Source organism: Chiloscyllium punctatum, chromosome 18 (genome assembly GCF_047496795.1).
Source record: "Chiloscyllium punctatum isolate Juve2018m chromosome 18, sChiPun1.3, whole genome shotgun sequence".
NCBI classification, from domain to species: domain Eukaryota; kingdom Metazoa; phylum Chordata; class Chondrichthyes; order Orectolobiformes; family Hemiscylliidae; genus Chiloscyllium; species Chiloscyllium punctatum.
The window spans coordinates 80,305,389-80,320,826 of NC_092756.1; the positions used below are offsets into that span (position 1 = coordinate 80,305,389).

The 15,438-nt window shown below is 53.2% G+C and overlaps 8 non-coding genes across 8 annotated transcripts; all 8 read right to left on the bottom strand.

The window, feature by feature from the left end:
- Nucleotides 1–996: 996 nt before the first annotated feature.
- LOC140489516 (U2 spliceosomal RNA) lies at nt 997–1,188 on the bottom strand. Its single transcript, XR_011963193.1, has one exon. It is a non-coding gene; the product is annotated as a U2 spliceosomal RNA (small nuclear RNA).
- Nucleotides 1,189–3,034: 1,846 nt separating this feature from the next.
- On the bottom strand, nt 3,035–3,226 carry LOC140489517 (U2 spliceosomal RNA). Its single transcript, XR_011963194.1, has one exon. It is a non-coding gene; the product is annotated as a U2 spliceosomal RNA (small nuclear RNA).
- Nucleotides 3,227–5,021: 1,795 nt separating this feature from the next.
- Nucleotides 5,022–5,213, bottom strand: LOC140489518 (U2 spliceosomal RNA). The gene has a single exon (XR_011963195.1). It is a non-coding gene; the product is annotated as a U2 spliceosomal RNA (small nuclear RNA).
- A 1,846-nt stretch (nt 5,214–7,059) lies between these two features.
- LOC140489519 (U2 spliceosomal RNA) lies at nt 7,060–7,251 on the bottom strand. Its single transcript, XR_011963196.1, has one exon. It is a non-coding gene; the product is annotated as a U2 spliceosomal RNA (small nuclear RNA).
- A 1,809-nt stretch (nt 7,252–9,060) lies between these two features.
- Nucleotides 9,061–9,252, bottom strand: LOC140489521 (U2 spliceosomal RNA). The gene has a single exon (XR_011963198.1). It is a non-coding gene; the product is annotated as a U2 spliceosomal RNA (small nuclear RNA).
- Nucleotides 9,253–11,061: 1,809 nt separating this feature from the next.
- Nucleotides 11,062–11,253, bottom strand: LOC140489522 (U2 spliceosomal RNA). Its single transcript, XR_011963199.1, has one exon. It is a non-coding gene; the product is annotated as a U2 spliceosomal RNA (small nuclear RNA).
- Nucleotides 11,254–13,098: 1,845 nt separating this feature from the next.
- On the bottom strand, nt 13,099–13,290 carry LOC140489523 (U2 spliceosomal RNA). Its single transcript, XR_011963200.1, has one exon. It is a non-coding gene; the product is annotated as a U2 spliceosomal RNA (small nuclear RNA).
- Nucleotides 13,291–15,136: 1,846 nt separating this feature from the next.
- On the bottom strand, nt 15,137–15,328 carry LOC140489524 (U2 spliceosomal RNA). Its single transcript, XR_011963201.1, has one exon. It is a non-coding gene; the product is annotated as a U2 spliceosomal RNA (small nuclear RNA).
- Nucleotides 15,329–15,438: the final 110 nt, after the last annotated feature.

The following is a 15,438-nucleotide window of genomic DNA, read 5'->3' on the forward strand; positions in this document are numbered from 1 at the left end:
CACGCTGCAAGCGCACCTCATCGCCACAAGCAGCTCGATTTGACATCTCCGTTCACGTTACCGCAGATCGCTGAGAACATTTTAAGCCGATCCAGTTGACAAACTGACGACTATTTTGCTACTTGCACCGCAAATGATGACAAACCATTCCAAATCGTACGGGTGGCACAGTGGCTCATCGTTCAGTACGGCTGCCTCGTGGCCCCAGGGAGCTGAAGTGAGTTCCAGCCTCGGGCGATGGTCTGTGTGAATAATCTTTACGTACAGACGTAGCCGCTAAAGCAGGTTGCTTCCGTACAGTAGTTTGCGAAGAAACAAACAGAGCTGGGGGGTTTCACTCTATTCAGGAAACAGACCAAAGACACTTCTTTCTTGTTCAAGAAAATATTCGGATAAATTTGATGCGTCGGTGTGGGGGGGGGAGGGGATGGGGGATGGGTGGGGAAGGGGTTGTGGGGGCTGATCTGATAGCCATTTGACATTGGCTGAGTTATGGGATCCCACAACCTGATTTGACAGTGTGAAAAATCCCACAACACCAGGTTACAGCCCAACGGGGTTATTTGGAAGTACAGCAGTCACCCCCCCCGCCCCGCCCCGCCCCGCCCCACCCCCCCCCCCACCCCCCCCCACCTCCGTACCATCGGTGGGATACGTTCCAAGACCGACCGCAGAAGCCCGAAACGGCGGATAGGGGCAAACCCATTCATTTAAATTGCAAAGTTACCTTCCTGGCAGCCCCCTGGTTCCAGAATGTTCCCTGTAGCACGTTTGGGCCGCGGATACCGGGGCGGGGTTACCCTGTCCTGGCTTTCAGCGTGCCGCGCCTTCATCGGGTAACTGCAGAGCAGGATCACAAGACGGAAAACTGGCAACAAAAGATGATAGTTTCATGCAACTGAAAAGACAATCGATGGAACGATCGCTGCGATCGACACGGCAAACTAGCAAAGGCAAGAGATTCACATTCCATTCACCTGCTTTTGAACTTGGCTGGTAGGCTGCACCGTTCCTGGAAACACTGCAATACCAGGCTGATACACGGAGAGGACAGAGCAAGCCCTTCAGCCATCTCCCTGCTCCAAAAATCCATTTAATACAAACACTCCCACCTTCGGGAGGTATCAGCGATTAAACTGATAAGAACAGAAACTACACATATTCCGAGCCAAAAGGCCGAGAAGCGATAGCACATCGATACTCTAACGGTGGGGGTCACCTTTGCCGACTATCCTTTCCGTCAGTTTGACGATATTCAAAGTTCGTTTATTCCCTTACCGCGTACCTTCCGAGATTCCCAACCAGATCGGAAGATCGCTTTGCAGCCGTCGCTGTGCTTTCCCCGTGGTTTTCCGTCCATCTGTTACGTAGCCGCGTAGATGGCGCTGACGACCAATCGGATGGCACGGGCCGGAGCCGCCATGGGAGCGCACGTCAGGTCGACTGCAGAGAGGTTTCTCCCGGCGATCGGGGACAGCGGCAGGGTGGTTCCCCCGGCGTCTACAAGGTTGACCAGAATTCCACAGGCAGCACCTTCCAAACTCATGGCCGACACAGCCTTGAAGGATGACGGCAGCAGATCCACGGGAACACCACCGTTCGCAAGTTCTTCCCCGAGGCACGCGCTGTCCTGAATTGCAAATATATCGTTGTTCCTCCGGTGTCACTGGGTCAAAATCTGGAATCCCCGCCCAAACAGCATCGCGGGGCTACCGACAGCACGTGGACTGCAGCGGTTCGAGAGAGCAGCTCACCGCCAAGGTGATCTCGGGATGGGCAAGAAGAAATGTTGGCCTTGACAGAAAGATCCTATTCATTTCCTCCCCTTGCGTTCGTGTAGCTTGCCCATAAACGCGAATCATTGTTTCCCACACGTACAGGATTCGCTCCTTGGCATTCCACATCAATCTGAAACGTCGTGAAAAGTGAATTACGTCCGTGCACCCTTTCTTTATCGTCCACTTTCAATCTCCTCTCCACTTGTATCCGACTCTCTGTGTAGAATGGGGAGGGAGCTGATCTCCCGACGTAAACACGTCACGCTGCAAGCGCACCTCATCGCCACAAGCAGCTCGATTTGACATCTCCGTTCACGTTACCGCAGATCGCTGAGAACATTTTAAGCCGATCCAGTTGACAAACTGACGACTATTTTGCTACTTGCACCGCAAATGATGACAAACCATTCCAAATCGTACGGGTGGCACAGTGGCTCATCGTTCAGTACGGCTGCCTCGTGGCCCCAGGGAGCTGAAGTGAGTTCCAGCCTCGGGCGATGGTCTGTGTGAATAATCTTTACGTACAGACGTAGCCGCTAAAGCAGGTTGCTTCCGTACAGTAGTTTGCGAAGAAACAAACAGAGCTGGGGGGTTTCACTCTATTCAGGAAACAGACCAAAGACACTTCTTTCTTGTTCAAGAAAATATTCGGATAAATTTGATGCGTCGGTGTGGGGGGGGGAGGGGATGGGGGATGGGTGGGGAAGGGGTTGTGGGGGCTGATCTGATAGCCATTTGACATTGGCTGAGTTATGGGATCCCACAACCTGATTTGACAGTGTGAAAAATCCCACAACACCAGGTTACAGCCCAACGGGGTTATTTGGAAGTACAGCAGTCACCCCCCCCGCCCCGCCCCGCCCCGCCCCACCCCCCCCCCCACCCCCCCCCACCTCCGTACCATCGGTGGGATACGTTCCAAGACCGACCGCAGAAGCCCGAAACGGCGGATAGGGGCAAACCCATTCATTTAAATTGCAAAGTTACCTTCCTGGCAGCCCCCTGGTTCCAGAATGTTCCCTGTAGCACGTTTGGGCCGCGGATACCGGGGCGGGGTTACCCTGTCCTGGCTTTCAGCGTGCCGCGCCTTCATCGGGTAACTGCAGAGCAGGATCACAAGACGGAAAACTGGCAACAAAAGATGATAGTTTCATGCAACTGAAAAGACAATCGATGGAACGATCGCTGCGATCGACACGGCAAACTAGCAAAGGCAAGAGATTCACATTCCATTCACCTGCTTTTGAACTTGGCTGGTAGGCTGCACCGTTCCTGGAAACACTGCAATACCAGGCTGATACACGGAGAGGACAGAGCAAGCCCTTCAGCCATCTCCCTGCTCCAAAAATCCATTTAATACAAACACTCCCACCTTCGGGAGGTATCAGCGATTAAACTGATAAGAACAGAAACTACACATATTCCGAGCCAAAAGGCCGAGAAGCGATAGCACATCGATACTCTAACGGTGGGGGTCACCTTTGCCGACTATCCTTTCCGTCAGTTTGACGATATTCAAAGTTCGTTTATTCCCTTACCGCGTACCTTCCGAGATTTCCAACCAGATCGGAAGATCGTAGCCGCGTAGATGGCGCTGACGACCAATCGGATGGCACGGGCCGGAGCCGCCATGGGAGCGCACGTCAGGTCGACTGCAGAGAGGTTTCTCCCGGCGATCGGGGACAGCGGCAGGGTGGTTCCCCCGGCGTCTACAAGGTTGACCAGAATTCCACAGGCAGCACCTTCCAAACTCATGGCCGACACAGCCTTGAAGGATGACGGCAGCAGATCCACGGGAACACCACCGTTCGCAAGTTCTTCCCCGAGGCACGCGCTGTCCTGAATTGCAAATATATCGTTGTTCCTCCGGTGTCACTGGGTCAAAATCTGGAATCCCCGCCCAAACAGCATCGCGGGGCTACCGACAGCACGTGGACTGCAGCGGTTCGAGAGAGCAGCTCACCGCCAAGGTGATCTCGGGATGGGCAAGAAGAAATGTTGGCCTTGACAGAAAGATCCTATTCATTTCCTCCCCTTGCGTTCGTGTAGCTTGCCCATAAACGCGAATCATTGTTTCCCACACGTACAGGATTCGCTCCTTGGCATTCCACATCAATCTGAAACGTCGTGAAAAGTGAATTACGTCCGTGCACCCTTTCTTTATCGTCCACTTTCAATCTCCTCTCCACTTGTATCCGACTCTCTGTGTAGAATGGGGAGGGAGCTGATCTCCCGACGTAAACACGTCACGCTGCAAGCGCACCTCATCGCCACAAGCAGCTCGATTTGACATCTCCGTTCACGTTACCGCAGATCGCTGAGAACATTTTAAGCCGATCCAGTTGACAAACTGACGACTATTTTGCTACTTGCACCGCAAATGATGACAAACCATTCCAAATCGTACGGGTGGCACAGTGGCTCATCGTTCAGTACGGCTGCCTCGTGGCCCCAGGGAGCTGAAGTGAGTTCCAGCCTCGGGCGATGGTCTGTGTGAATAATCTTTACGTACAGACGTAGCCGCTAAAGCAGGTTGCTTCCGTACAGTAGTTTGCGAAGAAACAAACAGAGCTGGGGGGTTTCACTCTATTCAGGAAACAGACCAAAGACACTTCTTTCTTGTTCAAGAAAATATTCGGATAAATTTGATGCGTCGGTGTGGGGGGGGGAGGGGATGGGGGATGGGTGGGGAAGGGGTTGTGGGGGCTGATCTGATAGCCATTTGACATTGGCTGAGTTATGGGATCCCACAACCTGATTTGACAGTGTGAAAAATCCCACAACACCAGGTTACAGCCCAACGGGGTTATTTGGAAGTACAGCAGTCACCCCCCCCGCCCCGCCCCGCCCCGCCCCACCCCCCCCCCCACCCCCCCCCACCTCCGTACCATCGGTGGGATACGTTCCAAGACCGACCGCAGAAGCCCGAAACGGCGGATAGGGGCAAACCCATTCATTTAAATTGCAAAGTTACCTTCCTGGCAGCCCCCTGGTTCCAGAATGTTCCCTGTAGCACGTTTGGGCCGCGGATACCGGGGCGGGGTTACCCTGTCCTGGCTTTCAGCGTGCCGCGCCTTCATCGGGTAACTGCAGAGCAGGATCACAAGACGGAAAACTGGCAACAAAAGATGATAGTTTCATGCAACTGAAAAGACAATCGATGGAACGATCGCTGCGATCGACACGGCAAACTAGCAAAGGCAAGAGATTCACATTCCATTCACCTGCTTTTGAACTTGGCTGGTAGGCTGCACCGTTCCTGGAAACACTGCAATACCAGGCTGATACACGGAGAGGACAGAGCAAGCCCTTCAGCCATCTCCCTGCTCCAAAAATCCATTTAATACAAACACTCCCACCTTCGGGAGGTATCAGCGATTAAACTGATAAGAACAGAAACTACACATATTCCGAGCCAAAAGGCCGAGAAGCGATAGCACATCGATACTCTAACGGTGGGGGTCACCTTTGCCGACTATCCTTTCCGTCAGTTTGACGATATTCAAAGTTCGTTTATTCCCTTACCGCGTACCTTCCGAGATTCCCAACCAGATCGGAAGATCGCTTTGCAGCCGTCGCTGTGCTTTCCCCGTGGTTTTCCGTCCATCTGTTACGTAGCCGCGTAGATGGCGCTGACGACCAATCGGATGGCACGGGCCGGAGCCGCCATGGGAGCGCACGTCAGGTCGACTGCAGAGAGGTTTCTCCCGGCGATCGGGGACAGCGGCAGGGTGGTTCCCCCGGCGTCTACAAGGTTGACCAGAATTCCACAGGCAGCACCTTCCAAACTCATGGCCGACACAGCCTTGAAGGATGACGGCAGCAGATCCACGGGAACACCACCGTTCGCAAGTTCTTCCCCGAGGCACGCGCTGTCCTGAATTGCAAATATATCGTTGTTCCTCCGGTGTCACTGGGTCAAAATCTGGAATCCCCGCCCAAACAGCATCGCGGGGCTACCGACAGCACGTGGACTGCAGCGGTTCGAGAGAGCAGCTCACCGCCAAGGTGATCTCGGGATGGGCAAGAAGAAATGTTGGCCTTGACAGAAAGATCCTATTCATTTCCTCCCCTTGCGTTCGTGTAGCTTGCCCATAAACGCGAATCATTGTTTCCCACACGTACAGGATTCGCTCCTTGGCATTCCACATCAATCTGAAACGTCGTGAAAAGTGAATTACGTCCGTGCACCCTTTCTTTATCGTCCACTTTCAATCTCCTCTCCACTTGTATCCGACTCTCTGTGTAGAATGGGGAGGGAGCTGATCTCCCGACGTAAACACGTCACGCTGCAAGCGCACCTCATCGCCACAAGCAGCTCGATTTGACATCTCCGTTCACGTTACCGCAGATCGCTGAGAACATTTTAAGCCGATCCAGTTGACAAACTGACGACTATTTTGCTACTTGCACCGCAAATGATGACAAACCATTCCAAATCGTACGGGTGGCACAGTGGCTCATCGTTCAGTACGGCTGCCTCGTGGCCCCAGGGAGCTGAAGTGAGTTCCAGCCTCGGGCGATGGTCTGTGTGAATAATCTTTACGTACAGACGTAGCCGCTAAAGCAGGTTGCTTCCGTACAGTAGTTTGCGAAGAAACAAACAGAGCTGGGGGGTTTCACTCTATTCAGGAAACAGACCAAAGACACTTCTTTCTTGTTCAAGAAAATATTCGGATAAATTTGATGCGTCGGTGTGGGGGGGGGAGGGGATGGGGGATGGGTGGGGAAGGGGTTGTGGGGGCTGATCTGATAGCCATTTGACATTGGCTGAGTTATGGGATCCCACAACCTGATTTGACAGTGTGAAAAATCCCACAACACCAGGTTACAGCCCAACGGGGTTATTTGGAAGTACAGCAGTCACCCCCCCCGCCCCGCCCCGCCCCGCCCCACCCCCCCCCCCACCCCCCCCCACCTCCGTACCATCGGTGGGATACGTTCCAAGACCGACCGCAGAAGCCCGAAACGGCGGATAGGGGCAAACCCATTCATTTAAATTGCAAAGTTACCTTCCTGGCAGCCCCCTGGTTCCAGAATGTTCCCTGTAGCACGTTTGGGCCGCGGATACCGGGGCGGGGTTACCCTGTCCTGGCTTTCAGCGTGCCGCGCCTTCATCGGGTAACTGCAGAGCAGGATCACAAGACGGAAAACTGGCAACAAAAGATGATAGTTTCATGCAACTGAAAAGACAATCGATGGAACGATCGCTGCGATCGACACGGCAAACTAGCAAAGGCAAGAGATTCACATTCCATTCACCTGCTTTTGAACTTGGCTGGTAGGCTGCACCGTTCCTGGAAACACTGCAATACCAGGCTGATACACGGAGAGGACAGAGCAAGCCCTTCAGCCATCTCCCTGCTCCAAAAATCCATTTAATACAAACACTCCCACCTTCGGGAGGTATCAGCGATTAAACTGATAAGAACAGAAACTACACATATTCCGAGCCAAAAGGCCGAGAAGCGATAGCACATCGATACTCTAACGGTGGGGGTCACCTTTGCCGACTATCCTTTCCGTCAGTTTGACGATATTCAAAGTTCGTTTATTCCCTTACCGCGTACCTTCCGAGATTTCCAACCAGATCGGAAGATCGCTTTGCAGCCGTCGCTGTGCTTTCCCCGTGGTTTTCCGTCCATCTGTTACGTAGCCGCGTAGATGGCGCTGACGACCAATCGGATGGCACGGGCCGGAGCCGCCATGGGAGCGCACGTCAGGTCGACTGCAGAGAGGTTTCTCCCGGCGATCGGGGACAGCGGCAGGGTGGTTCCCCCGGCGTCTACAAGGTTGACCAGAATTCCACAGGCAGCACCTTCCAAACTCATGGCCGACACAGCCTTGAAGGATGACGGCAGCAGATCCACGGGAACACCACCGTTCGCAAGTTCTTCCCCGAGGCACGCGCTGTCCTGAATTGCAAATATATCGTTGTTCCTCCGGTGTCACTGGGTCAAAATCTGGAATCCCCGCCCAAACAGCATCGCGGGGCTACCGACAGCACGTGGACTGCAGCGGTTCGAGAGAGCAGCTCACCGCCAAGGTGATCTCGGGATGGGCAAGAAGAAATGTTGGCCTTGACAGAAAGATCCTATTCATTTCCTCCCCTTGCGTTCGTGTAGCTTGCCCATCAACGCGAATCATTGTTTCCCACACGTACAGGATTCGCTCCTTGGCATTCCACATCAATCTGAAACGTCGTGAAAAGTGAATTACGTCCGTGCACCCTTTCTTTATCGTCCACTTTCAATCTCCTCTCCACTTGTATCCGACTCTCTGTGTAGAATGGGGAGGGAGCTGATCTCCCGACGTAAACACGTCACGCTGCAAGCGCACCTCATCGCCACAAGCAGCTCGATTTGACATCTCCGTTCACGTTACCGCAGATCGCTGAGAACATTTTAAGCCGATCCAGTTGACAAACTGACGACTATTTTGCTACTTGCACCGCAAATGATTACAAACCATTCCAAATCGTACGGGTGGCACAGTGGCTCATCATTCAGTACGGCTGCCTCGTGGCCCCAGGGAGCTGAAGTGAGTTCCTGCCTCGGGCGATGGTCTGTGTGAATAATCTTTACGTACAGACGTAGCCGCTAAAGCAGGTTGCTTCCGTACAGTAGTTTGCGAAGAAACAAACAGAGCTGGGGGGTTTCACTCTATTCAGGAAACAGACCAAAGACACTTCTTTCTTGTTCAAGAAAATATTCGGATAAATTTGATGCGTCGGTGTGGGGGTGGGGGGGGGATGGGGGATGGGTGGGGAAGGGGTTGTGGGGGCTGATCTGATAGCCATTTGACATTGGCTGAGTTATGGGATCCCACAACCTGATTTGACAGTGTGAAAAATCCCACAACACCAGGTTACAGCCCAACGGGGTTATTTGGAAGTACAGCAGTCACCCCCCCGCCCCACCTCCGTACCATCGGTGGGATACGTTCCAAGACCGACCGCAGAAGCCCGAAACGGCGGATAGGGGCAAACCCATTCATTTAAATTGCAAAGTTACCTTCCTGGCAGCCCCCTGGTTCCAGAATGTTCCCTGTAGCACGTTTGGGCCGCGGATACCGGGGCGGGGTTACCCTGTCCTGGCTTTCAGCGTGCCGCGCCTTCATCGGGTAACTGCAGAGCAGGATCACAAGACGGAAAACTGGCAACAAAAGATGATAGTTTCATGCAACTGAAAAGACAATCGATGGAACGATCGCTGCGATCGACACGGCAAACTAGCAAAGGCAAGAGATTCACATTCCATTCACCTGCTTTTGAACTTGGCTGGTAGGCTGCACCGTTCCTGGAAACACTGCAATACCAGGCTGATACACGGAGAGGACAGAGCAAGCCCTTCAGCCATCTCCCTGCTCCAAAAATCCATTTAATACAAACACTCCCACCTTCGGGAGGTATCAGCGATTAAACTGATAAGAACAGAAACTACACATATTCCGAGCCAAAAGGCCGAGAAGCGATAGCACATCGATACTCTAACGGTGGGGGTCACCTTTGCCGACTATCCTTTCCGTCAGTTTGACGATATTCAAAGTTCGTTTATTCCCTTACCGCGTACCTTCCGAGATTTCCAACCAGATCGGAAGATCGCTTTGCAGCCGTCGCTGTGCTTTCCCCGTGGTTTTCCGTCCATCTGTTACGTAGCCGCGTAGATGGCGCTGACGACCAATCGGATGGCACGGGCCGGAGCCGCCATGGGAGCGCACGTCAGGTCGACTGCAGAGAGGTTTCTCCCGGCGATCGGGGACAGCGGCAGGGTGGTTCCCCCGGCGTCTACAAGGTTGACCAGAATTCCACAGGCAGCACCTTCCAAACTCATGGCCGACACAGCCTTGAAGGATGACGGCAGCAGATCCACGGGAACACCACCGTTCGCAAGTTCTTCCCCGAGGCACGCGCTGTCCTGAATTGCAAATATATCGTTGTTCCTCCGGTGTCACTGGGTCAAAATCTGGAATCCCCGCCCAAACAGCATCGCGGGGCTACCGACAGCACGTGGACTGCAGCGGTTCGAGAGAGCAGCTCACCGCCAAGGTGATCTCGGGATGGGCAAGAAGAAATGTTGGCCTTGACAGAAAGATCCTATTCATTTCCTCCCCTTGCGTTCGTGTAGCTTGCCCATCAACGCGAATCATTGTTTCCCACACGTACAGGATTCGCTCCTTGGCATTCCACATCAATCTGAAACGTCGTGAAAAGTGAATTACGTCCGTGCACCCTTTCTTTATCGTCCACTTTCAATCTCCTCTCCACTTGTATCCGACTCTCTGTGTAGAATGGGGAGGGAGCTGATCTCCCGACGTAAACACGTCACGCTGCAAGCGCACCTCATCGCCACAAGCAGCTCGATTTGACATCTCCGTTCACGTTACCGCAGATCGCTGAGAACATTTTAAGCCGATCCAGTTGACAAACTGACGACTATTTTGCTACTTGCACCGCAAATGATTACAAACCATTCCAAATCGTACGGGTGGCACAGTGGCTCATCATTCAGTACGGCTGCCTCGTGGCCCCAGGGAGCTGAAGTGAGTTCCTGCCTCGGGCGATGGTCTGTGTGAATAATCTTTACGTACAGGCGTAGCCGCTAAAGCAGGTTGCTTCCGTACAGTAGTTTGCGAAGAAACAAACAGAGCTGGGGGGTTTCACTCTATTCAGGAAACAGACCAAAGACACTTCTTTCTTGTTCAAGAAAATATTCGGATAAATTTGATGCGTCGGTGTGGGGGTGGGGGGGGGATGGGGGATGGGTGGGGAAGGGGTTGTGGGGGCTGATCTGATAGCCATTTGACATTGGCTGAGTTATGGGATCCCACAACCTGATTTGACAGTGTGAAAAATCCCACAACACCAGGTTACAGCCCAACGGGGTTATTTGGAAGTACAGCAGTCACCCCCCCGCCCCACCTCCGTACCATCGGTGGGATACGTTCCAAGACCGACCGCAGAAGCCCGAAACGGCGGATAGGGGCAAACCCATTCATTTAAATTGCAAAGTTACCTTCCTGGCAGCCCCCTGGTTCCAGAATGTTCCCTGTAGCACGTTTGGGCCGCGGATACCGGGGCGGGGTTACCCTGTCCTGGCTTTCAGCGTGCCGCGCCTTCATCGGGTAACTGCAGAGCAGGATCACAAGACGGAAAACTGGCAACAAAAGATGATAGTTTCATGCAACTGAAAAGACAATCGATGGAACGATCGCTGCGATCGACACGGCAAACTAGCAAAGGCAAGAGATTCACATTCCATTCACCTGCTTTTGAACTTGGCTGGTAGGCTGCACCGTTCCTGGAAACACTGCAATACCAGGCTGATACACGGAGAGGACAGAGCAAGCCCTTCAGCCATCTCCCTGCTCCAAAAATCCATTTAATACAAACACTCCCACCTTCGGGAGGTATCAGCGATTAAACTGATAAGAACAGAAACTACACATATTCCGAGCCAAAAGGCCGAGAAGCGATAGCACATCGATACTCTAACGGTGGGGGTCACCTTTGCCGACTATCCTTTCCGTCAGTTTGACGATATTCAAAGTTCGTTTATTCCCTTACCGCGTACCTTCCGAGATTCCCAACCAGATCGGAAGATCGCTTTGCAGCCGTCGCTGTGCTTTCCCCGTGGTTTTCCGTCCATCTGTTACGTAGCCGCGTAGATGGCGCTGACGACCAATCGGATGGCACGGGCCGGAGCCGCCATGGGAGCGCACGTCAGGTCGACTGCAGAGAGGTTTCTCCCGGCGATCGGGGACAGCGGCAGGGTGGTTCCCCCGGCGTCTACAAGGTTGACCAGAATTCCACAGGCAGCACCTTCCAAACTCATGGCCGACACAGCCTTGAAGGATGACGGCAGCAGATCCACGGGAACACCACCGTTCGCAAGTTCTTCCCCGAGGCACGCGCTGTCCTGAATTGCAAATATATCGTTGTTCCTCCGGTGTCACTGGGTCAAAATCTGGAATCCCCGCCCAAACAGCATCGCGGGGCTACCGACAGCACGTGGACTGCAGCGGTTCGAGAGAGCAGCTCACCGCCAAGGTGATCTCGGGATGGGCAAGAAGAAATGTTGGCCTTGACAGAAAGATCCTATTCATTTCCTCCCCTTGCGTTCGTGTAGCTTGCCCATAAACGCGAATCATTGTTTCCCACACGTACAGGATTCGCTCCTTGGCATTCCACATCAATCTGAAACGTCGTGAAAAGTGAATTACGTCCGTGCACCCTTTCTTTATCGTCCACTTTCAATCTCCTCTCCACTTGTATCCGACTCTCTGTGTAGAATGGGGAGGGAGCTGATCTCCCGACGTAAACACGTCACGCTGCAAGCGCACCTCATCGCCACAAGCAGCTCGATTTGACATCTCCGTTCACGTTACCGCAGATCGCTGAGAACATTTTAAGCCGATCCAGTTGACAAACTGACGACTATTTTGCTACTTGCACCGCAAATGATGACAAACCATTCCAAATCGTACGGGTGGCACAGTGGCTCATCGTTCAGTACGGCTGCCTCGTGGCCCCAGGGAGCTGAAGTGAGTTCCAGCCTCGGGCGATGGTCTGTGTGAATAATCTTTACGTACAGACGTAGCCGCTAAAGCAGGTTGCTTCCGTACAGTAGTTTGCGAAGAAACAAACAGAGCTGGGGGGTTTCACTCTATTCAGGAAACAGACCAAAGACACTTCTTTCTTGTTCAAGAAAATATTCGGATAAATTTGATGCGTCGGTGTGGGGGGGGAGGGGATGGGGGATGGGTGGGGAAGGGGTTGTGGGGGCTGATCTGATAGCCATTTGACATTGGCTGAGTTATGGGATCCCACAACCTGATTTGACAGTGTGAAAAATCCCACAACACCAGGTTACAGCCCAACGGGGTTATTTGGAAGTACAGCAGTCACCCCCCCCGCCCCGCCCCGCCCCGCCCCACCCCCCCCCCCACCCCCCCCCACCTCCGTACCATCGGTGGGATACGTTCCAAGACCGACCGCAGAAGCCCGAAACGGCGGATAGGGGCAAACCCATTCATTTAAATTGCAAAGTTACCTTCCTGGCAGCCCCCTGGTTCCAGAATGTTCCCTGTAGCACGTTTGGGCCGCGGATACCGGGGCGGGGTTACCCTGTCCTGGCTTTCAGCGTGCCGCGCCTTCATCGGGTAACTGCAGAGCAGGATCACAAGACGGAAAACTGGCAACAAAAGATGATAGTTTCATGCAACTGAAAAGACAATCGATGGAACGATCGCTGCGATCGACACGGCAAACTAGCAAAGGCAAGAGATTCACATTCCATTCACCTGCTTTTGAACTTGGCTGGTAGGCTGCACCGTTCCTGGAAACACTGCAATACCAGGCTGATACACGGAGAGGACAGAGCAAGCCCTTCAGCCATCTCCCTGCTCCAAAAATCCATTTAATACAAACACTCCCACCTTCGGGAGGTATCAGCGATTAAACTGATAAGAACAGAAACTACACATATTCCGAGCCAAAAGGCCGAGAAGCGATAGCACATCGATACTCTAACGGTGGGGGTCACCTTTGCCGACTATCCTTTCCGTCAGTTTGACGATATTCAAAGTTCGTTTATTCCCTTACCGCGTACCTTCCGAGATTCCCAACCAGATCGGAAGATCGCTTTGCAGCCGTCGCTGTGCTTTCCCCGTGGTTTTCCGTCCATCTGTTACGTAGCCGCGTAGATGGCGCTGACGACCAATCGGATGGCACGGGCCGGAGCCGCCATGGGAGCGCACGTCAGGTCGACTGCAGAGAGGTTTCTCCCGGCGATCGGGGACAGCGGCAGGGTGGTTCCCCCGGCGTCTACAAGGTTGACCAGAATTCCACAGGCAGCACCTTCCAAACTCATGGCCGACACAGCCTTGAAGGATGACGGCAGCAGATCCACGGGAACACCACCGTTCGCAAGTTCTTCCCCGAGGCACGCGCTGTCCTGAATTGCAAATATATCGTTGTTCCTCCGGTGTCACTGGGTCAAAATCTGGAATCCCCGCCCAAACAGCATCGCGGGGCTACCGACAGCACGTGGACTGCAGCGGTTCGAGAGAGCAGCTCACCGCCAAGGTGATCTCGGGATGGGCAAGAAGAAATGTTGGCCTTGACAGAAAGATCCTATTCATTTCCTCCCCTTGCGTTCGTGTAGCTTGCCCATAAACGCGAATCATTGTTTCCCACACGTACAGGATTCGCTCCTTGGCATTCCACATCAATCTGAAACGTCGTGAAAAGTGAATTACGTCCGTGCACCCTTTCTTTATCGTCCACTTTCAATCTCCTCTCCACTTGTATCCGACTCTCTGTGTAGAATGGGGAGGGAGCTGATCTCCCGACGTAAACACGTCACGCTGCAAGCGCACCTCATCGCCACAAGCAGCTCGATTTGACATCTCCGTTCACGTTACCGCAGATCGCTGAGAACATTTTAAGCCGATCCAGTTGACAAACTGACGACTATTTTGCTACTTGCACCGCAAATGATGACAAACCATTCCAAATCGTACGGGTGGCACAGTGGCTCATCGTTCAGTACGGCTGCCTCGTGGCCCCAGGGAGCTGAAGTGAGTTCCAGCCTCGGGCGATGGTCTGTGTGAATAATCTTTACGTACAGACGTAGCCGCTAAAGCAGGTTGCTTCCGTACAGTAGTTTGCGAAGAAACAAACAGAGCTGGGGGGTTTCACTCTATTCAGGAAACAGACCAAAGACACTTCTTTCTTGTTCAAGAAAATATTCGGATAAATTTGATGCGTCGGTGTGGGGGGGGGAGGGGATGGGGGATGGGTGGGGAAGGGGTTGTGGGGGCTGATCTGATAGCCATTTGACATTGGCTGAGTTATGGGATCCCACAACCTGATTTGACAGTGTGAAAAATCCCACAACACCAGGTTACAGCCCAACGGGGTTATTTGGAAGTACAGCAGTCACCCCCCCCGCCCCGCCCCGCCCCGCCCCACCCCCCCCCCCACCCCCCCCCACCTCCGTACCATCGGTGGGATACGTTCCAAGACCGACCGCAGAAGCCCGAAACGGCGGATAGGGGCAAACCCATTCATTTAAATTGCAAAGTTACCTTCCTGGCAGCCCCCTGGTTCCAGAATGTTCCCTGTAGCACGTTTGGGCCGCGGATACCGGGGCGGGGTTACCCTGTCCTGGCTTTCAGCGTGCCGCGCCTTCATCGGGTAACTGCAGAGCAGGATCACAAGACGGAAAACTGGCAACAAAAGATGATAGTTTCATGCAACTGAAAAGACAATCGATGGAACGATCGCTGCGATCGACACGGCAAACTAGCAAAGGCAAGAGATTCACATTCCATTCACCTGCTTTTGAACTTGGCTGGTAGGCTGCACCGTTCCTGGAAACACTGCAATACCAGGCTGATACACGGAGAGGACAGAGCAAGCCCTTCAGCCATCTCCCTGCTCCAAAAATCCATTTAATACAAACACTCCCACCTTCGGGAGGTATCAGCGATTAAACTGATAAGAACAGAAACTACACATATTCCGAGCCAAAAGGCCGAGAAGCGATAGCACATTGATACTCTAACGGTGGGGGTCACCTTTGCCGACTATCCTTTCCGTCAGTTTGACGATATTCAAAGTTCGTTTATTCCCTTACCGCGTACCTTCCGAGATTCC